Source organism: Peromyscus californicus, unplaced genomic scaffold, assembly GCF_007827085.1.
Source record: "Peromyscus californicus insignis strain IS unplaced genomic scaffold, ASM782708v3 Scaffold_88__1_contigs__length_174892, whole genome shotgun sequence".
NCBI lineage: Eukaryota > Metazoa > Chordata > Mammalia > Rodentia > Cricetidae > Peromyscus > Peromyscus californicus.
This window is the reverse complement of record NW_026294604.1, coordinates 63,213-85,608: the sequence shown is the minus strand read 5'-3', so window position 1 is coordinate 85,608 and position 22,396 is coordinate 63,213. Positions and strand designations below refer to the sequence as shown.

The following is a 22,396-nucleotide window of genomic DNA, read 5'->3' as shown; positions in this document are numbered from 1 at the left end:
AATATATCAAAGCTTCCACCCACATTAAAAGTAAAGCACCTGCTGTTTTTCAGGTGCAGATAATATACAGATGACCTGGATTTTTTTAGTTGTTCCTCTGTTTAAATGCATATGTCTCCAAGTTTCCACAGCTCATCCAATAAGTAAATAAATAACATAAAAATCCCCTTCCTCCTGAGAAACAGAAGGGAACTTCATTCTTGAAAAAGAAAATCACTTCCTGCAGGTTTTCTTTAACACTCTAGTAGGGCAGGTTTTACTCATGCTTGTGACATAACAGCTGTGTTTATGTAATTTTGTTTTTAAGACCTTTGTATTACCTATCCAGTCTTCAAAATACCCGTATATAGTTTAATACTATCATTGCCCCATTTTAGAAATGAGATGAGTCACAGGAAGGTAATAACTGGGTATGGGCGCATACTTGGTAAATGGACCCCAAACAGTGAATAGTGTATGGATTGACCAACTTATTCCTGGAAGATGACCACAGTGATGGTGTCAAAAGGGCCTCTGTGCACAAGGTCAAAGAGGATGGATGAGAAGACTAGATTTGGGGAATATAGGATGAAAGAGCAATGCATTTCTGTCGGCGGTCTGGGAGGCCCAGCATCAAGCTGATTCATTCTGAAAACTTAGTATTCAGGCATTGGAGGAAATGAACTTTTGGAAGACTAGAGGTAGAAGGTAAAGGCTGAAGCGATGGCATTTTCCTTTTGGATGCTGTGTGATGCTGTCTGATACACTTTGTCTACTTTGAGGAACCTGGTGGGGAGTCCTCACTCTAACTTTGGAAGAGCATAGGAGTTGACTGTCTGCAAAGGATTAGCCCCATGGAATCATATACTGAAAACACTGAGGAGGAGTGCTGTTAGCATTATGAAGGGAAATGACTTCCCAATTAGAATCTTAGACCCAACTTTGATGTTAATGCTAGCATGAGAATTGATTAAGATACAACCAGGTATGGGCATGTCCAAAATTTTAGCTTTCACCTTTTCTTAGTAAGTGGCTAGAATGTGTATTCCACCATATCCTGAAGGGGTACAAGCATGAGAATGATACAGGCACCAAAGAAAAAGGTAGGGGCTATAGTAGTCTTTACAGACTGTCATAAAAAAGTTGCTCTGTCAATCACTTTATGAAATGATAAAACATAATTGCTGTTGTAAAAGTAGCCTTGATATAAAGGGATTGACATTTATTTATAAATGTAAACCCATATGATGGTGAGATTATTAAATTAGAACTAAAAAAAAAGTCCTATAGACAGGATAGCTGAAATGACAGTAGCTTATTTTCTCATTGTTCTGGAGTTTGGAAGAAGGCCCAGCAGGATTAGTGCCTGGCCAAAGCTCCCCTTTCTGAGCAGACTGGATTTAATGACACAGGTGTTGCTGGGTCACTGGCTGGCTGGCTGCCATCTAACATGTCTATGCATTGCCTTTCTTCATGGTGTGTGCATTCAGAAAAAGAACGAAGGCTCTGGTGTTTTATATATGGACACTAACCTACAGGATCAGGGCCCCATCCTTATCACCTAACTTCACCCGAATGACTTTCCTGTTCCAAGTGTAATGAAAGGATGTGTTCTGAGAAGGAAATGTTAGATCATTTCACTATCAGGTAAAGATCACATAATGTACTTACACAGATTGCAATGGACCCTCTTCTGTGTCTCATATCCAACCAAAATCAATAAAGTTTTTCCATATCTGATGTAGTCACCCCTAAAATTTTGTTTGTCCCATTTCCTTTATTGAAGCAAATCATTTAGCAGTTCTGTTCATTTTCCCTCCCTCTTCAAGATATTCATTATACTGAAATGGGGTGTGCCTGGTGGTGAGCCACAACCATTACTGATTTTATAGTCACTTATCACTTTTAATTTTGTCTCCAAGTCAATCACTCTACAAGCTCTCTAACTGGTGATACTAGTAGAGGACTCTGTACACTTTGAGACCACATTAAATAAAACAATACTTTATAAAATAGAAAACGATGTAATCTAGAAACATCAAGGGAAGGACACAGGCCAATGCTTATCTAGGGCATATGTGTATATGAAGACACAGCCATATTGGGGTTTAGGCTTAAGCAAATGGATTTGGGTCACAATAAGTTTATATATCATGCACCTAGCTTGCCCAAACGCATATTTCTCTTTGCACATAAAATGCATTAATTGCATTCTAACAGCTCCCAAAGTCTTAACTCATTCTAGCCTCAATTCTCAAACTAAAGATCTTATCCACATTAAGTAGGCTTGAAACTTTAGGTACAATTCATTATGGAGACAAATTTTCTTACTCCTGTAAACCAATGAAACCAGACACATTATGTCCTCCCTAAACAGTGTTGTGACAGGCATATGAGGGGATGCTCAAGTTCCAGAAGGGACATATTGAAAGAAGGAAGGAGTGGCAGCTACAGACGGATGCCAAGTTAGGGAAGAATCCAAGTAGGTCTTAAAGGTCAGATTTTCCTTTCTGGTTTGTCTCTTTATGTGCTGGGCTTGCTGGGTGGAGGTATTACCCAGATTGATTGGCAGGGCGGTCTTGCTCCTAGTTCTTAATGTATTACATGGAGGCAAAACCAAATTGTAAATACTCCATGGTTTGAAAGGGAGGAGGTGGAAATAGTGCTCCCGGGTCTGCTACACACAGTATTGGTGGCTCTGAGGCTCTCTGAACCTCCATTTATTTGGTTTTTCACAATTTTGAAGGACAATGCCTGTTCACATCAGGATAGCTCATTCTGTCCTGCGGAGTCTAGAAATATGACAATATTTTTTCATTCTCTATATTTTGTCTGTCTAATCCCACTCCAGTTGGCCATGGAGCATAATCCAACCTCTCTTCTGGGCTTCTCCTGAGGTGCTTTCTTGGTTAAACTTGTGAGTCACATGCCTAGTTGATGGCTATTCTTGGTTGTCAACTTGACTACATCTGGAACTAACTAAAACCCAAGTGTCTGGATACATCTGTGAGGGATTTTTAAAAAAATTAAATCATATGAAGTGGGAAGACCCACTTTTAATCCACGTCTTTGAGGTGGAAGATCCACCTTTAATCTGGGCCATACCTTCTGCTGGCAGCTTATGTAAAGGCTATAACAGACTGAAGCTTGTTCTCTCTCTTTGCCTGCTTGCTTTCACTCTCTCTGAAAAGTCCATCCCTTCACTGGAATTAGACCCACCTCTTCAGAATTTCAGTGTATATTGAAAACCAGCTGAGACATCCACATTTATAGGCTGAACAACTACTGGATTATTGGAACTTCCACTGGTAGACAGCCATTGTTGGGCTAGCTGGACCACAGTCTGTAAACCATTCTAATGGATTCCATATATATACAAATATATTTATTTATTATATATAATATATATTTATAAATATTTAATATATATTTAATATATACATATGTACATATTCATTTTATAAGTCTGTTCTTTAGAGAACCCTGACTAATACACATACCAAAGTATCTACCAAATGGTCACTCAGGTATACAATCTAGTCTTTTCTCAGAATAAATGTCCTTATTCCATGTAGTACAAGTAGGCTGAGAGTTTGCAAAATCAACAAATTCTATATTCTTGTTTTTCTTAATAATTCCTTTGACTTATCTTTCTTTTCACATTTTACTATAAATTGCAAGAATGACTTAGTCTGCTGCTTCAATGCCTCTTTAGAAATCTCCTTAGCCCTGTGTCTAATTTCAGTTCTGCCTACTACCAGGCACCAGGAAATGGGCACAGTTCAGCAAAGCTTGTTGACATTTTTCCAATGTTGTTTATTCTCAGCATTCTTCTTGTGCTTCTCATGTCTATCTGAGACTCACCAGGATGGCCCTTTTCATTCATATTTCTTCCCCATCTGTTAATGATTAATGATATATTCGCTGAGATTACAGAGGTTTCTCTACAGTTCTTACTTTGTTCTTGGGCCTTCAGCAGAGTCCCCAATGTCCACATTTCTATAAACACTCCCTTTAAGGCAATCTGGACTTTGTCTAGTACAGACCTCAAGGTCTTTACAGCTTCTCCTCATGACTCAGTTCCCAAATCATGCTTCTGGGTCTTTGGTAAAGTGGACTCTGATTCTTATTTAAAGGTATTATAACTCTGAGTGGGAGACATTAACAAGATACTAACGAGTGTGTGATAAATAATAGAAGTCAGTTATGGAGGGGGAATTCTTAGATCAAGGTCCATGAGGAGGCAGTTTCTGGTGTAAGTTTTATTTCTGGCTTATAGATAACAGAGTAGTTTAGGAGACATGATTACTTACCCGTAGAAAAAAGTAAAATTGTTAGAACAAGCATACTCATACTCATACTTCATTGTTTAATTGTAACTAATAATGTATCATATGCAAGCATGCAGACTGAGTTGACCACAGCTTTTGACCTACCTGTACTAAGAGATATGATAAAAGTATACCATGTCAGTGTTTGCCAAAGGTGTATTATGTTAGTGAAATATTGAAGAGTTAGGTCCTCAACATTCATGTACACACACACCACACACACACCACATATATATGTGCGCACACACATATAACTTTGCTGAAAAGAAACGAGCAAATATAAAATAAGTATTATAAGCTGTCTGGCTATTAAAGGCCAAGGCAGGAATCCATCTGAAGTTGACTTTTCTCCTGCCTCCATTATAGTTCTTTTAACCACTTCCTTATAGTGCCTTCCATATTATCCCATTCCTACTTTGTGGTGGTAGTTGTTCTGACAAAATTTCAGTCTATCTCATCTTTCAATTTCTAGTTATTTTTCCAAACAACAAAGTCTATTTTCATAATGACTAGACTATAAAGGCTAACAGACAAGCAGAAATTTGTACACAGTGACAGCATTTGAGCTTTGTGGTTGATTCCCTCATAGTCCAGAGTCCCAAATGTAGTACAAAGAATGTTGAGTGGCTATCGTATTTTCTAACAGGCACACACTTCCCTTCATAATGAACATCTCCTTACTTTTCACTTGCGTACTGTGCATCCCCAAGGCTGGGTGGGATCAGTAAATTGTAATTGTGCAGTTCAGTCTTGTTTTTCTAAAAGAAATTCAGAGTGAATACATGACGGTTCTTGGCCTCCTTTGTTCATTTAATTTCCTCTGGTTTTGAATGAGTCATCATGGAAAAAGAGTTTGATAAAATCCCTTTTATTAAAAATTGCCTTGAAAGTCAATGTTCCTTGAAAACTATCCCTGGCATTGGCCTGGGATGGTTATGTGGGCGTTAAGATTTGCTGCCTAGAACCACTGGGGGTCTCAGATCACCACCTGCTACTCCAGTGTGGGAGGGTGAAACCCAGGCCCTGACAGCCAGGAAGGATCACTTAGCAGCTTGAATGTTCTGGCTTCTGGCAGTGATCTTAATCACATATTTTCTCCACAGTTTCTGGGGGCTGCTGTGACCTGGATAGCAAGGATGGCAGGGTCTAGTTGTAAGGATTCTGTCCTTAATTGCGTCATCAGCCTGCCATGGTGTCCCAGCCTAAAAAGCAGGTGGGCCCTCTGTGCGTCCCTCTCTTTCCTTTCAGCTACTTCCTTCCATCTGTCCTCTCTCCCCCCACCCCCAATAAAGCTCTAAAAAGGTAACCATGACTGTGATTCTTCCGATCAGCACTCTCTTCCGCCAGCATGCCGTTTAACCAACACTTGTTGTCCCCATTGCTTAATTAAAATGTTTAACTTTTTAAAGTTATTATGAAGGCTCCTGCCTTTTATCTAGCTTTTGGTTAATAGGAAATTTCTATCAAATTACTGTGCACATTTTTCATCAGATTTTTTTTTTTTGACAAAAATACCACTGAGTTCATTTTGTGTTGGCCAACTACTCCCGAGCATGGAGCTTACCCTTAAGTGTGGTTAATATGCTCACTGAAGCTCAGTGGAGAAAACTAAATTTTACTTTGCTTGCAAGTATCTATTGCAAATAGCTTCTCAATTAGGGGTAGGAGCCAAAGTCCATTTCCCCTTCTCAGTACTGGAACCCCACCTGGCTTGAATCTGTGCAAACCCTGTGCATGTTGCTGCAGTCTCTGTGAATTCAGATGTGTATCAATCCTGTTCCACCTTGAAGACACTGTTTTCTTGGAGTCAGCCATCCCCATTTGGCTCCTCTAGTCTTTCTGCTTCCTCATCTGCATCGCTGGCTGAGACTTGTGGGGAGGGGTTTGATGAAGATGTCCCACTTAGGACTGAGTACTCCAAAGTCATTCACATTGTCCAGTTACGGGTCTTTGTTTTAGTTCTCATCTACTACAAGAATTAGCTTCTCTGATGATGGCTGAGCAAGACATTGATCAATGAATACAGCAAAATGTTGTTAGGAATCATTTTGTTGCAATGTTCCTTTAGCTTCAGAACAGTAGGCCCATGGCCTATCCAGTCTCAGGTTTTTGGACACTCTAGCAGTGTCAGGAATGAGTCCCAACTCATAAAGATGCCTTAAATCCAATCAGAGAGTAGTTGGTTATTCCCACAATGTTTGTACCACTACTGCTCAGCATAACTTGCATGCAGGTTGTAGGTTGCAGGGTTTGCAGCTGGATTGATGATTACCTTTCTCCTTTGAAAGTGTGCAGAGTATCTCCCTTTCAGTACCATGAATGTTTGTCAGTAGGAGTGAAGCATCCAGCTAGGTACCAGCTTGACTTCTCTGTGTGTAATGAGATATGTAAGTGTTGACTTTAGCAATAGGGTCTTCCTATTAGTTTGTGGTGAGCAACCAATACATTGCCTTGGGAATAACCTGTAATGGTGGTGGGCATGCACAGTGGGGCCTTTTTGGCCAATGACTACACAAAATTTAACCCATTCTTGGCACTGGAGGTTTTATGTGGTGTTACAAGATATCTAGTTGGGGCATTCTCTCCCCTATTACTGGTGATTCCTTTCATATATGGATATATTTTAGGAAGCTTCTAGAATAGTTGGTTTTCATATGCCCCCTCAAATGGCCCTTAGTGTTAGTTCCCTCCTCATATTCCCCCCTTACGCCTATCTTCTACCCCATTCCCCATGTAACCCCCCACTCTTGTCTCTCAATAACAGCATATTATTTTTTAAATTTTTTAATTAGTTTATTTATTTTACATCCTACCTGAAATTTTCCCTCCCTCCTCTCCTCCCATCCTTCTACCTCCCTGCCACCCCTCTCCATCCATTCCTCATCTGTTTCTGTTCAGACAGGGGCAGGCATCCCATGGGTATCAGTAAAGCGTGACATAATAAGTTACAGAAGTACTAACCTCCTCCCCTTGTATTTAGGCTCAGCAAGGCAATTCAATATAAGGAATAGGTTTCCAAAGAGCCAGCTGATGCATTAGCCCCTGCTCTCATTGTTAGGAGTCTCACAAATAGACCAAGCTATACAATTGTCACATATATGTAGAGGGCTTAGATCGGTCCCATGCAGGCTCCCTGGTAATAACAACATATCCCATTTACCTTTCCTTGAGAGACCCTCTCCTCCAGCCAGTCCCTTATTAGGTACCTAACCTCTGTAGTTAAATGGATAATAGCATGCATATTGAAGGTCTGTCATAAGAATTTTAAACTTGCCAGCATGCCTATAATCTGATGAACTATAGGTACTTGAGAACCTCATGCTCTTCAGTTTGCAATTTTCATCTCTATTTCGTCAGTCAGGTAAGAAAGAGAAGACGTACAACACTGGAGGTAGGGGGAAGTGGGTAAGGGATGCCAGTATGTTCACAAGAGGGCAGGGATAGAAGTAGGGAGGGGATGCCAGTGTGTTCACAAGAGGGCAGAGACAGAAGTGGGGAGGGGAGAAGGGATCTATAAAGGGTCCACAAAAAGCCAAGGGATACGTGAAAAGAAAAGTGAGATGGAAAATAGAATGATTGAGAGGTGTGTATGAAGACAAATATTAAAACGAAAACAGAAAAGAAATAATTGAATCCTATGCAGATGGAAAGAATGAGCATCAGAGCCTTTTGTCCTTGAAATATCTTGTCTCTGTCACAGCATCTAATTCATGAATGCTATGGCAAGAATGCTGATTTCACGTGGGTCTGCTTGGATGATCAATTTTTAATTCCCCTAAACTCAATTTTTGTCTCCTGATTCTCACCATAAATGGTTAAATCACTTATGTCTGGTTGTACTAGATAATGTGTATAAGAAAATAATCTTTTGAGAGGATACATGAATGAACACCTATTTACCCAAGATAGGGCAATGATGACAGATCAAAGAAGTGAGTCCATTCTGTGAACTCAGTGAGCCAATGAATCAGGAGCAGAACGGTCCTACACATATGAATTGTGTGGCTTTGTATGCGACTGCAAACAACATTCATGATTCTGTCATTTTCCATATTAATAAGATAGTGTATATACCCATCTCTACTTAACATTGCTCTGTATTAGGGTATACCTAGATGAAAAATTTACTTTCCTCGTTTCCTCTTGAAGGGTATTTGTATTTCTTGTTCTCTGTCTTGGTCTCTCTGCCCCGCCCCCTCATTTTTAACTTAATTACTGTTACTCTTGATATTGATTTGTACGTGTAGCAAACATTATTTTAGAATAAGAACCAGCAGTGGAAGTATAATGTAAAAGCTATATTCACTTTCAGTAGAAGTAACTCCAAATTTTCCACAGGGTAATCAAAATGATGGCAATAATTTACTCTCTTACAAGCATGCTTTCTGCATATTATCTCTAGCATTCAACCAGATTTTCCAAATGTTTTTTAAGTCCATTACGATAAATGTACATATTTTTAAAGTTTGCTTTCTCTGAGTTTGAGTATTTTTTTTTCAGGTTTATTAGCTGGTTAGTTTTCTTCTTTTGTTGATTGTCTGTTAGAATTATTTTGTATTATTTTAAATTTTAATTTTTTTGAGAACTTCATGTGTGAGTATTGTATTTACTGGTTTCTTAGTATATAATTTGTAAAATTATTTGCATGTTTTATTTTTTATAGTCATTCATCTTTTCCTTTTGCTTCACAGACATTTTAAGTACTCTTTTACTGTGTTTGTGTATGTATGTATGTATATATGTATGTATGTATGTATGTATGTATGTACTTGAGTGTGTTTGCATGCCAAGATGGATGCACATGTTGGGGTCAGGGACAACTTGGAGAGATCAGTTCTCTCCTTCCATCATGTGTGTCCTGCATCTAGAACACACATCTTCATGCTAGCAGCATGTGCCTTTACCTACTGTGATGTCTCACCAGCCTGGAACATACATTTTAAAATTTAATAGAATAATATTTTCCAGTATTTTATTATGTTTTCTTTTTCTGGATCTTGCTTAAGAAATCTATCTCTAGTTATTCCTTTCATCTCTTTACTATTTGTAGTTTTTTATTTTTATTTTTATTTTTTGGTTACAAACTGTATGGCCGTGGCAGGCTTCTTGCTAACTGTTCTTACAGCTTAAATTAATCCATTTCTATTAATCTATACCTTGCCACGTGGCTTGTGGCCTACCGGTACTTTACATCTTCCTTGTCCTGATGGCGGCTGGCAGTGTCTCCCCTCCCAGCTTCCTGTTCTCTCAATTTTCCTCTCTGTTAGTCCCGCCTATACTTCCTGCCTGGCCACTGCCAATCAGTGATTTATTCATTGACCAATCAGCAACACATTTGACATACAGACCATCCCACAGCACCTCCCCTTTTCTTTTCTTAAAAAGGAAGGTTTTAACCTTTACACATCTCCAAAGTCAGCTTGGTATATTTGGGAATTTGGGCGTAGCTTCTCTTACTACTTCCTGCTGGAGGGGGGCGCTGTATCTTCTGGGGAAACAAAGAAAATTTTAGGATCATGGAGTAGTCCGTGAGGCTGTATCATCTGAGCCAGTTGCCTTGAAACGGTTCTGGATGTTGGATCATCTGGGCCATGGTGTCATCGGAGACCTTTCAGGTGGTCTTGGCTGGTCAAACCTGATGCGTCTTAATCTGGAACAAATCCATAGCCTCTTGCTTTCTGTGGAAACAAAAGAGACTCTTTTCCAAAGCAACATATCCTTACATCCAAATTTTGAAGTCAAAGTATCTTTAAAATATACATACTGGTTTAACTCAGCTTCCTTTACAATCAAATATCTCTCTGTAATTAAGAATCCCAAAGACAACACAATCCAGACTCTCTGTGTAATAGTCATCTCTACGTGGCTTATTTTTTATATTAATTTTACTGTCTCTTTAAAGACTTTATTTTTTAAAACCATGTATTTGTTTCTATATTGTATATATCACCTTTTTTTGGTCTCTTTTAAGCCTATGTATATTTTACACACATTTTAAACTATTACATCTGAATCTGTCTTATTGTGAATCTATTGCTTTAAGCTGCAGCAGCTGTGGCTGCTGGCTCCGCCCACCTCAGCTTCCCAACATGGCGGTGGTTTACCACCAGCTCTGGGAGCTATCGTGGGTCTATGCTTTTATCCAAGCAGCGTGTAGCCCAGAAACCTCTTTTGTTTTGTACTAGCAAAGGCTAAATCCACAATGTAGCTTAATGTGCCACTTGCAGAGGCCTCATTCCCGCCATACTGCAGGTCGAGCGCGCACGCCAGCAACCCGCCAGTAGCTCAAACCGGCAGCTGCCGCTCATTTGAGAGAGACAATTAGGAAGCTGTTTTTAGCTCCGTTTTAGAATCTTTTTTCTCAGGTTTTAGGTGGAAACTCTTGCCACCACGTTGGACGCCATTTGTTGCTAGAGTTTCTCTGCCTGGCCCACAGTCAGGGCAAATCTCTCTCACCCACCAGTCCCAAGCCGCTCAAACCCGATCAAGTAAACACAGAGACTTATATTGGTTACAAACTGTATGGCCATGGCAGGCTTCTTGCTAACTGTTCTTACAGCTTAAATTAATCCATTGCTATTAATCTATACCTTGCCACGTGGCTTGTGGCTTACCGGTACTTTACATCTTCCTTGTTCTTGTAGTTTTTTATTTTTTAATGTGTAATACTGTCTTCTTTCTGAAGTCTTTTAAAACACTGTGTACTGTACATTACTACATTTTTTTTCTACTCAGATAAGGAGATAAGGAAACTTCCCTAACATTGTTTCTCAACAGGTCATCCTACTCTTACTGATTTGTAATAGTATATATATATATATATTTTAACTAAGAGATTTTTCTATTTATTTTACATATCAACCACAGATTCCCCTGTCCTCCCTCCTACCACGCCCCAGCCTTTCCCCCCAACCCGCTCCCCATTCCTACCTCCTCCAAGGCTAGGTCTCCCCTGGGGAGTCAGCAGAGCCTGGTACATTCAGTTGAGGAAGGTTCAATCCCCTCCTCCCTGCACCAAGGCTGAGCAAAGTGTCTCAGCATAGGCACTAGGTTCCAAAAAGCCGGCTCATGCACTAATTACTATATCTTTAATGTTTTGAAGGAAATACCTATTATGCTTTAAATAATTTACATTTCTTCCAAAATTTATGCTTCAGAAGAATTTCTCAATGAATTGCATGAAGAGGTGAGGCCTTTAGAAGCTGACTAGGCCACCACAGTAGTCCTTACAGAAGGGCGAGCCTGAACTCTGCCTTTCCATCTTGGCTAGGTGAAGATCTTTCCAGCAGAGAGCCCCTACGAGGCACCAAATCTGCCAGTGCCTTGATTGTGGACTTCACTGCCTCTGAATGCTGAAATATGAATGTCTGTTGTTTATAAATCACTTAGTCTAGAGCATTTTATTACAATAACCCAAGTCAGAAAAGATTATATCTTGCAAGGAAAATTTCATCTTTGTGGGCTTTCTTCATAACTGTCTTACCTAATCCTGGCTCTTTATTCATTATGTGTTTCAGCTGATTAAATTCCAAAAATTACCTCATTGAATTTTGATCACAGTTTCAATTAATTTAGAGATAAATTGGGGAAAATAATTATGTCATCATTGTATTTAATGTTTTCATTAATTGTATCTCCTTGTATGTATGTTTATCATCTTTATCTAGCTCTATATCCATCTCTGTGGGTGTCTGCATTTGTGTCTGTGTAAGAATACCTCTGTAATTTTACTGAAAATTGCAAAGATATGTCCACATTGATATAGTTTTATATTTTAGTTTTCAGCCAGAAATTATTTACAATTTTAAAATTAAATTTATAAACATATTAAATATTCCAAATGCCTTGGATTTCCGATTACTATTGTGAGAAGAATTGTATTTTATAACTTAATTTTTGTTTTAAAATTTTCTGTATATAGGATTATTACTGAGTCTTGTACACTGATCTAATATTGAAGCATCCTGTAATTTTATCCTGTAATTTAAAAATGTGCCTTTAATAGATTTAGTGTCTAGAAGATGTTATGTTATTTGCAAGTGTATACTTCTTATAAAAGTGGATTCTCCCCGGGCGGTGGTGGCGCACGCCTTTAATCCCAGCACTCGGGAGGCAGAGCCAGGCGGATCTCTGTGAGTTCGAGGCCAGCCTGGACTACCAAGTGAGTTCCAGGAAAGGCGCAAAGCTACACAGAGAAACCCTGTCTCGAAAAACCAAAAAAAAAAAAAAAAAAAAAAAAAAAAAAGTGGATTCTCTGTCTTTTCATCTTCTTATGTGTCTGTGTCTGAGATGTGCACATATATGTGTGTATATGTATTCTTATGTGCATAGGTGTGTGTGTATGTAGGCAGATATTGGGATTGTTCTTTGATTGCTTTCCACCTTATTCACCAAGGCATGGTCTGGAAATCAAACCTTTAACTCCCCCAAATGGCTCGTCTTGCTTACCAATTTGTCTCTGCCTTCTGAGGCCACAATTAGGGGGTGATATCACAGCTACCCAGTGTTTATGTGAGTTCTGGGGAATCGGTTTTCTGGCCTTCTTGCTTGTTGAGAAAACACTTTAACCACCGAGCTGTCTTGGTTCCCATCCCGGCTTCATTTATTTTAACCTCTTTTCCTTCTTATTTATTTGAGATAGAGTCTCATGTAGCTTACACTGGCCTCAAACTTGCTAGGTAACCATGAACATTTGAGCCTCCTGCCTCCACTTCTGTGGTGCTGAGCTAACAGGCATGTGCCACCATACCAAGTAGATACAGATGGTGTCAGAGATCAAACAAATTGTTAGCTCCATGTGTGCTAGGCAAGGGCTGTACCCGTATCCCTAGCTCCTTTTCCTCCTTATTTTTTAAGGAAATAAAAATCCTCTAATGGTTGAATCTCTGGTGCAGTTTTGAATAGGACTGGCGAGAACTTGTACCCTTCACTTGTTTTGTTTCTATATTTACTATGTGTGTTTCACCATTAGTTGTAGTGTTCATCCCAGAGTCTGGTGTCCTGCAGTTTAGCAGCCTGTGAAAAACACGTTTATGTCCAGCTTGCTAAGTGCAGATTTAATCACAAATAGCATTTGCTTTTACCATTTTTATGTCATTTGAAAGAGATTTTTCTTCTTTGATCTGCAAATATAGTACATGATGGAAATTGATTTTTGATGTGAAAGCCTCTGTATTCTTCAGGGAGGTGCTACTTCCGTCTGCATACGCTGTGGAAAGGGATGTCTTGCTATTTTTATTTAATAAAATTTCTTGCAATATTCTATTCCAGTTCAGGTGTCAAGCTCCCAGTGCCAAATAAATGCCAAGCTCTTGTCATTATTTTTCAAGTCTCTAACTCCATTTTGGATAAGAAAAGAACCCTTTCCTAATTCCTTGTGTGTTTAAGTGACTGTTTAGGTCTATATAAGAAGGCCTTTAAGCATTATTTCAAACTTAATTAATTTATTCATTATTACATTGTTTTGTCCATTTCTTCTTGGGAAAGTTATTTTAATTCATATTTCTATAAATTTTTTCATTGTACTGAATTTTGAATCTATTAACAGTGTGTGGATGGATATAAGAATTTATGTCCTGTAAGTATATTGGTTCTTTGCACTTTATTTTTCCAGTTCTGTGTAAAGCATTTATCTACTCGACTTCTTTCTGAGTCTTCCCCATATCTCGGAGCTCAGGATTGCTATTTGTGTTGTCAGATGGAGAATGAAGGCAAAGATGTGTTAACTTCCTTTTTCAATCCCCCTTAGCTGTTAAGACCAGAGTAGAGAGGATTCAAGGTCTGTCTTGGCGCTTCTCCTGACACTCTTTTCAACTAATGCCATCTTTTGATAGAAATGTCTCTCATCATTTTTTGCTCTTTCTCATGGTTCTCCATCACTTTGGCCTGACAACTAATTTTATTTGAACGTTCAAAACTGTGCATTGCAGGTCACTACTTGACATCTCCCCCATCTCATTATAGGCATTTTACTGGGTCTGTCTTTACTGTTGAATAAATAGGTCTGGTTTATTCTGGGGCTTAGTGGAATCTAAAATGCATTCACTGGTTTTATACTGATGATCTCACCTCCGACTAAGGGAAACATTGTAAACAGGGGAACTATCCAAGGGAATACTGTTATCTCATGCATTCAAATGAAGTAATTCAAGCCTAGCTCTCCTAGGAATCTTTAGACCTTGATGAGATTATATTTGCATTAATGCTGCTATGAAATTCAAATGTTTAGACCAGTACAAGGGTGTTGGGAGGGTAATGAGATAGATTAAAGAAAGAAACATTTAGTCTGATCAGGTAAATCTCTTAATGAGCTCTCTTAGATGGTAAAATTAGGAGAGAAGAGATGGTGTGGACTGGACAAATAAAGGGCCCCAGAGACGGGGAACAAAGAATTTGTGCCTAATTCAAGGTTATATGATCCATCAAAACTTTCTTTGCTTCTGAGATTATTACAATGGTCTTCTGTTTATAAATTCTGTCTACACATAAGTGAAGTTGTTTAGTTCATTAAAATGCAAGCTTTTTTGAGTGCCTATTCTGTCATAGGTACTTTATCATGTAATTTAATTTCACAATCATGAATTTCTACAAGAACATTAAGTGCTATCATGTCTAATACTTTGTTTTTAATTGCTTGTTTAATTGCCTGTTTTCTTAATTAGACTCTAAGTTCTATGAGGCAGAAACAGGGCCTTTCTTACAGGGCATCTCTGTAGTATTGGTACTTGACAGTTTTTGAGATATGAGTGTTAATCAGTGTTCTATTATTATGGTAAATACCAGAGATAAGTAACTTACAAGGAGAAAAGGCTTATTAGCTCACAGTTTTGGAGGTTCTGGTCAACAATCTATCTAGTTGAGTCAGTGGTGAGAACATATCATGGTCAGAGTATGTGGTGAACCAAAACCAGTCAAATAGTGAACCAGAGAGCAAAAGGAGAGTGAGGCAGGGGCTCAAATTCCCTTTCAAGGAATATTTCCAAGACTAGGACCTCCCATAAGTTTCCTTTGAGAGGTCCCAAGAGCAGCTTAGGACTGATTCTTTAGCATTGTAGGCCATTGGGAGACACTGAATTTCCAAACTAGCAAGAAGACACTCAATGTTAAATGTGTTGAAGGAATGAGTGCCTCACTTCAGAGCTCATGTTCTGTTATTCTGAAACCATGAACATCAGGCAACTTCATACTATTGCATGTGTTTAGCAACTTATTTTGTTGCTAATAGCTAATAGGTAGGATAATAATTGAGTCCAGTAGTATTTATTTCATTTATGATTGAATCCTATTTTACCCTCTATGATATCTGCTGTCTTTGAATGTTAATGCACTCTTGTCTTTATTTCTAGTTCTTAGTACTTGCCAAGTGCATGAGAAGTCAATGCCAATCCTACAAAGGAGGAAGGCAATGTGTGTTTGAAAAATGTTGGACAGAGGTTCCTGCATCTACTAGCTATCACACTGGGAGGTACTTAATACTCCATCTTGTCCCAAATTCTCATTCAGCTTTTGGAAACCCAGTCAGTATAACATACCTTTTTATTAAGTCACTTTTCTTATTAATATCTGGTCTCTGATATATATGTACACACATAATATATATGTACATATACATATGTTTAATTTGTACATTATTTTAAAACCTGTTCTATGTCATGGGTCTATATTACCTTCTCTGATACTTATGTTAGCTCTCTCATATTCTCTTATAAGGAAACAGTTGGTAAATCTCAAATAAATCTTGAGGTCCAATCCTTTTAGTTTAAGCCTGTAGCAAAACAAAGGGGGTTAGTCTTTTTCTCATCATCTCAAGTGTGGATGGATGGGGGGGTCATTATTGTCACAGTAATGGATACTTTCTCAAGGCATCCTGAAAGTTGCAGAGCAATAGAATCCTGACAAGCATTATAAGATTTTCGTATGCTTTAGACATTAGGGACAGGAAGTCTATCTTTTATGACCATTCATTGGTGAATTTTGAATACTGAAAAAAGTCATCTACTTCAAAATTTAATCTTTCAGGAAAGTGTATGTTTCTCCTACCTGTGAATAATTGCCACAGTTAGAGAAACTATTTGTTCTAAATGGCGTTGGTGGCTATCATAGAATAGCCTCAGGATAGATATTCAGAAGAACAATAATGTTCTAAGAATTTTCATTCTAACCTACAATCGGAAATCGTCTTATGTACATACTGATCACTCACTGGCACTGACTTCACTTTTGAATGTCACTTCTATGCGTCTGACAGTGGCAGACGGAAAGATTGTCTTCCTGTTTTTTTTTTTTGTTGTTGTTTTTGTTTTAGTGAGCAAAATGTGTAAAGAACAGAAGTGCAGGCTTTTCTTCCACAGAGACTTTCAGCTGTGGCACCTGATCTTGGGACAAGGAGCTCTTCCTGAAGCACACTGCTTGCTCTTCCTCTCTACTTGTCACCTAGCATTGTGACACTGCAGGATACAGAAGACGGATATGCTATGTGTTAAATTGTGGCCACCTCTAACATATATGGTGATGTCTTATCCCTTTTCCCAGCTACTGCAAGTGTGACATTATGTGCAGATAGGGTCTTTACAGAGGAGACAATGTGAAATGAGATCAAGGAGGGACCTTAATCCAATAAGGCTTGTGTCCTCATAAATGGAAATGTGAACATAAACATGTACAGGAGAAATGCAGAGAGGGAGGGAGGGGATTGACTCTGCAAGTCAAAGGGTGTGTGTGTGTCTAGGGGCAGGTTTTTTTTCCTTGTAGACTTGAGAAGAGGCCAATTCTGCCAATACTGTGATCTCTGGCTTTCTAATCCCAGACATGCGAGATGATGCATTTCTGTTGCTTAAGCCACCCAGCCTGTGGTATTTGTTATGTGGTATTATGGCAGACTGAATAAACTAAGATAGGAATGCATTGTGGATGTTCCTTTCTGTGCTGTTGGATGATGATTTTTACGTTTATTCTGGCCATCTTCTGCATCTGTCTCCTAACCTTTCACAATATAGTGATGATTTGCTTTGGCCGAACAATATGATCTTGTCAGATGTATGACTTCTCTATCACCTGGCAACAAGCCACCCTAACATAAGGCAGAGAGCAAACAAATGTGTGTCTCACCCAGCTTTTGAGGGTCAGGCATCCCAGAGCAGCTTCATTTGGGTGGCTCTTGCTTAGGTTGGCTCAGGAGGCTGCAGTAGAAGCTGGCTGTGGTAGAAGACCACCCTCCAAGTTCATGTACGTGGCTATTGGTAGGAGGCATCAATATTTAACCTCTTTAGGGTTACTTTCAGTGTGAACTCCCCATATTTCCAGAGAGTGTCCAGGGAAACAAGGGAGTACTCAGCATCCTGAAAGCTACAGTGTCTTTTATAACCTATCATTGCCAACTGGTCAACTTTTGCCATTTGTAGGAAGTGACCATTTAAGATTTGTATACCAGGAGGAAGGGATAGTGGTGACTCTCTTGGATGCTGGCTATTGTGAGAGGCAGAACACATTCTTTTGTGGCACAGCTTTATTTTGCATAAATTTATCATATTTAAAGAAAATTGTGAACCAGACTCTCTGTTTATTTTGTCTTTGCCTCTCATGAAACAGGACTAACTATGTTAACTACTAGACATCCAAAATCACTCCACGTCCATTGGAAAATTCTTTTTGACATTTAATGAGAAACAAAAACGAAACAGAGAAAACATTTCTTGGCCTGGGAAAATGGCTCAGTGGGTAAAGTACTTGCTAGACAAGCATGAGACCCCAACTCCAAATGCCTAGAACTTTCATGTCTATAATCCCACGTTCCTACTGGAAATAGGAGGGAGTAGCTAGAGAAACCACAGAAACTCATGGGCTAGAAAGACTGATGTATGCAACTGCAAATAGCAATATGCCCAGTCTCAAGGAAGAGACAAATCAAGGATCCACACATGAGACTGTCTTCTGACTTCCACAATATGCCCTGGCACATTTATGGCCAGACTTATATATATGTACATATATACATACATACATACATACAAATGCATAGGCATCATACATGGGTGGCCAGACCCATACACATGCATACATACACATACATACAAATACACAGATGTCATACACGTGAATGCACATATACGCAAATAAAAATAGTAACAAGAAAAATAGTAATCCTCTACATTTTTTTTTCAGAAAATAAAAGAAATGGCATGTAAATCACCCCCTCTTCATCACCCACACAGTTTACTTTCCATTTCTGATCTTTTTCATGTAGGACTCCCCTGGGGCTTGAGCACTCCCTTGGAACCATTAGCTCTTTGAGGTTGGGAAGGTGGCTAAGGAGGGTTGTTCCTCTGGAAAACAACTTCACCCTAGATGAGTTTGATGTGCTTTGTTTGTCCTCCTGCTCCCCAGCAAGCAAAGAGCACCTGCCATGTGGGGCCCATGCTGGTGTCTTCCCTCGAGTTCTCCCCGTTAAGGCTCTAACTAATAGCTTGATCCCTTCAGTCCAAATACAGAAACAAATTTACATTGCTGGGGATGCCCAAAGGCAGGGGCATGAACTCCACAGGCAACAACAGCTATTGAGTTGATGTCCATTGATAGTCAATTCCGGCCATCTTTTCTCCATTGACTGGAAAATATACCAAGTCTTGTTTAAACAAAGCTAAACATGTACTCCTTTGTGCCCCAGGTTGTTGGCAAAGGTGATGTATTAGGAGAATGGTTTTCTATCATTGGTGTGGAGTTTGAAACAGCATTTTAGAGCCAGTGTTGCCTATTAGCTTCACAAAATTACTTCATCTGTTTTGGAAGGACTATGGAAGACTTAGAATCAAACTCTAAATGTGCTGGCAGTGGGCTCTGTGTTTCTCATTTACAGAAAGCATCAGTAGAGCCCTTAACTATTGTCTCTGGCTCCAGGTAATAATGTCTGTCCTTCCCCGCATGTCACAATTACTATTCCACAACAAGATGGATATTTCTAAGATTCACTTGTGCATTCATTCAAATTAGAGAACCACACTAAAACCAGTTATTGTGTGGGTCTGCTTTCTTCTGCTCATGATAATTGGTCAGGATGAATGTATGAACATAAGCTGCCTTTTTTAGACTGTCTAGGCTTTGTTATAGAAAGGGAAACCATTGTTAGAAAGGAAAATCTGTGATGCCATAGGATATTTCCGTAAGTAGAGCAGGAGTAGTGATGAGGTTTTCCCTACTAGGTATTATGGGATGGAGGTAAACCAAAGCCTCTCAAACAGAGCCTGGCAGCCTCCCCAGCAAGGGACAGACAGGAAGCATGTATTCAGATTAGGGACATTGGGCCCTAAACGACTAACATGTAGTTAACTGTTTGTATCATTTAATATAAAAACAAGTTTAGAGACAAATTGTTTCTGCTTAATACTGAGGTTGGCTTGGAAAAAACTACTACTTTACAAGAGAAGCAGGGAACATGTAGGACTAGAAACGAAAATGGACTCAGAAGCATAGCTTCAGCTCCCTTGAGCATGGTCCTCTCTCCTGAGTTATATCATCAAAGCAAATCATTTCCATCTGTTGCGAGTGTCAAGCACGCCAACATCCAATCAGGCTCTTGGAAGCTGCCACAGAATACATGGCCTCTGTGAATGGTCCAGGGGATTCACCTTCCAAATGTTTTACTTTAATAATGGATAAACAGGTACATTAGACTAGGAAAACATGGGCTGGAATGGTGGTGCATGTCTGTAATCTCAGTATGTGAGAAGCTGAGACAGGAGGATTATAAACTTAAGAATACCCTGGACTTTATAGTGAGACTATGGTTAAAAGCAGATGCTAGTCAGAGAGGGGTGTGCTAAAATTAATGTTTTCAAGATGGGAAGTTCCCGTTCTTTGTCTCTTGCTGGAAGCCTTGAGTGGTCACTGCTGAGTACCTGAGTATTCTATAGCATCCGCACCACCTAGAAGACAGAGAAATTGTCAGTGGTTCACTGCTCGGCTCTTGAAGTAAAATTCTCAGGGGTCCACCTTTCCAGTTTCTCAGTCCTCAAAGAGGTCTCTTAAACTGTGTGTTAGGAGACCTTGGAGTAAAATGCTCCTTCTGGAGCCTTCAAAAGTTCCAAGATGGAAGATGTAATGGCAATGGGGCCCATCTACCAGTGACTGAAAAGAAAGGATGATAGAAGATGTCAACAAGAGTGAGGTGATGAGCCGAGACCCAACTGATTCCACTGCAACTGTTTTCACAACAGAGCAACATCACTTCCAGGAGAACCCAAGGATACTGCCAGAAGAACAAAGCCATCTGCAGGGCATAGATCCATAATCCCTTCCAACTCTCAACTCTTCCAGGGAGCAGAGTCACACCCATGATACAGTGTTGTGGGAGGCACAAGGGAGTTCACACAGAGAAACAGACAGTACTGATTTTCATCTGTGACTAAGAAAGAAAACTGCTTTAAGATTGAGAGCTGTCCATTTAGGGGGAAAGTGTGATTTAAGTAAGTATGTTCCTCTCTGAATTTACTTTCTGATGAGAACAAAAGGACATAGCTTGCAGGATGGTTCTGAAATGTACCTCACATCTATTAGACACTCAGTAAATGGCAGTTATTCTCAGAGAATTGGATTCGGAAGTCTCTGAGGTAATTTTCTCTTCCATTTATCCCTTCTGCCTATATTGGCTCATATTGAACTTCATTCCTTTCATATTTAGAAAAACCGTGTTTCATCTTCTATGTAATGTTCTAAAACAGTATGGCTGCTGGCACCCATTTCTCACGAGCTCACTGATGTGTAGGTCTTCAGTGCTGCTGTGAGTCAAGCCTTATTTTTAAGCCCAGCTTTTTAGTTGTTTTAATTTAGAGACTGCTCACATGCTGAATGTTTTGAAGAGTCAATGGTAGGCACAAATACACAGTTGTACACAGAATAACTCCGAACAAAGACAGAAAACAACTTAACCAAGAGAAAGCAAATAAGCGCCTAGCTTCCTTCTGTCAGCATGGCTGGAATTCACAATGCTTCGGTAACAAAAAGAATGATCTGCTTGTATTTCAGTTTTCCTTGATCTGCATTTGGGGAGAATTACTCATGTTTTATAGTCAGTCAGCGTCCACCAAATGTCTGTCATTATGCATGCAGTCCTGTAATTGGTGCCTTCACATTTCGTTTAGTGCTCTCCTACAGCCAGAGAGAGGCTGGAGTTGTTTCCCATGATACTTGTGAAGAAACGAGACCCAGAGAAGTAAAAATACTAAATTTATAAAGGACCAGTTCTGTGATGTTTTGAACATGTAACTTTTAATTGTTTCCCCTTTGGGCATTTGGTGTTTGAAATTACAGATACATTTTAAGAGTGGAATGGAAATGCCCATCATTTCTCTCATTTAGATTCACTGTGTTAATGTCTTACATATTTACTTTACCTTCCCTATCAACAATCTGTCTTCATCTATGTATCTACGAATTTCCCTCTCTTTCAGTCATTGTCTATCAAATATTTATCTTATCTATCTATCTATCTATCTATCTATCTATCTATCATCTATCTATCTATCATCTATCTATCTATCTATCTATCTATCTATCTATCTACCTATCAATCATCTGTTGTTATCTTTCAAGTCTAAATCATTTGACTATTAATTATATATCTTATATAATATATATTCTTTAAGTACTTCTATATGTGTTTCCTGAGAGAAAAGATGTTATTCAATATCACCATAATATAGCTATCATATTCAGTAACTTTAGCATCAACATAGTATTCATATGAAACTAAAACTCACATTCTAGTTTCTTAGATGTTCCAGAATACTTTTTATATGATTTAACTTCTGGTCCAAGACTTAGCTCTGGGACATGCAATGTACTTTGTTGCTATGCCCTTTTAGATTCTCAGGTCTGGAAAACTCTGGACTTTTGGCTTTTTATATCACTAACATTAAAAAAAAAATGACAGGTCAGGGCTAATGAGATGTCACAATGGGTAAAAGCATTTCCTGCCAAGTAGGATCTGAATCTGATTCACCGAGCCCACAGGATGGAAAAAGACCAATTCCTGCAGGTTGTCCTCTGACATCCACCAGTTCACTGTGGTACACACACACACACACACACACACA

The 22,396-nt window shown here is 39.1% G+C and overlaps 1 long non-coding RNA gene and 1 other non-coding gene across 5 annotated transcripts in view; one reads left to right on the top strand and one right to left on the bottom strand.

Annotated features, from left to right (window-relative positions):
• LOC128102858 (uncharacterized) overlaps window positions 1-22,396 on the bottom strand; it is a 136,840-nt gene that overhangs the window by 89,268 nt on the left and 25,176 nt on the right. The window lies entirely within an intron of this gene.
• On the top strand, window positions 5,206-5,342 carry LOC128102861 (small nucleolar RNA ACA64). The gene has a single exon (XR_008215576.1). It is a non-coding gene; the product is annotated as a small nucleolar RNA ACA64 (small nucleolar RNA).